Source organism: Schistocerca piceifrons, chromosome X (genome assembly GCF_021461385.2).
Source record: "Schistocerca piceifrons isolate TAMUIC-IGC-003096 chromosome X, iqSchPice1.1, whole genome shotgun sequence".
NCBI lineage: Eukaryota > Metazoa > Arthropoda > Insecta > Orthoptera > Acrididae > Schistocerca > Schistocerca piceifrons.
In genome coordinates this window covers 222147229-222148358 of record NC_060149.1, presented here as the reverse complement: position 1 = coordinate 222148358, position 1130 = coordinate 222147229, and the positions used below count along the sequence as shown (strand labels likewise).

At 44.6% G+C, this 1130-nt stretch overlaps 1 non-coding gene across 1 annotated transcript; it reads right to left on the bottom strand.

Moving 5' to 3' along the window:
- Positions 1 to 784: 784 nt before the first annotated feature.
- On the bottom strand, positions 785 to 859 carry Trnat-ugu. Its single transcript has one exon. It is a non-coding gene; the product is annotated as a tRNA-Thr (tRNA).
- Between the last annotated feature and the right edge of the window lie 271 nt (positions 860 to 1130).

Sequence of the window (1130 nt, the reverse complement as noted above, 5' to 3'; positions counted from 1 at the left end):
GTGATATTCCACTCTTTGACCATATTACACCATCGTATGCGCAGACAAGCGCGACAAGCGCACAGATTTTCATATGCTCTGTCCTCTCTACTGTCGTATCATAGTATACCGTCCCTGGTATCTCTCCTTTCCTCTTGTCTGAACAACATGACACAAACACCCGTTCCCATCAGAGCAAAATCCCTTCTGCACTTCTCCATTGGTCAGCCATTCCCTCCAAGTCGATTTCATTAGTAACAACCTGACTCTGGTATAATCTCTCGCATTACATTAGAGAACTGAATAACATCTGCAGCTTCAGAAAACACTGAAGTAGCAGTGACTACCATTGTCTTTGCACGCTCTCGTTATTTCTGCACATTCTTCTTTCCAGCCAGATCTTCCTCATTTCACAGTATTCTTATCTGTTGCAGTCTCCTGAAATATCCTTTCCCCAGAACTCGCGATACCAGAAAACACCTATTCTGTACAACATTAAATTTTTTTTTACATCCGCCACTATCGTTATTACTGTTATTGTTATTATTATTATTATTATCATCACTATTAGCGGCGGTAGCAGCAGCAATATTACAAGTACTACTAGTATCAACTTTATTAGTTCATAGTCAGTATTACATACTCACATTGTCACTATATACACTTATATCATTTTAACTATATATGAAGGTAGCAGATGCCTTTGATGACCGTGCAGCTTCTCTAGGATGAAAGGACAATTAAATCGACACCCTAGGTGCAAACAGGCGTTGATACACATCATTGGGGAAATGTTGAAAATGTGTGCCCCGACCAGGATTCGAACCTGGGATCTCCTGCTTACAGAGCAGACGCTCTATCCATCTGAGCCACCGAGGGCACAGAGGATAGCGCGCCTGCAGGGACATATCCCTTGCACGCTCCCCGTGAGACCCACATTCCCAACATTGTGCGAACGCACACGCTATGCCCCAACTCTTACGGGACTTGGTAGACTAATCTGCCACGAGTAATGAGTGTGATGGTATTAGGAGCACTACGAATGTTGTGGTGTGGACATGTTGGGAATGTGGGTCTCTCGGGGAGCGTGCAAGGGATAAGTCCCTGCAGGCGCATTATCCTCTGTGACCACGGTGGCTCAGCCATGCAAG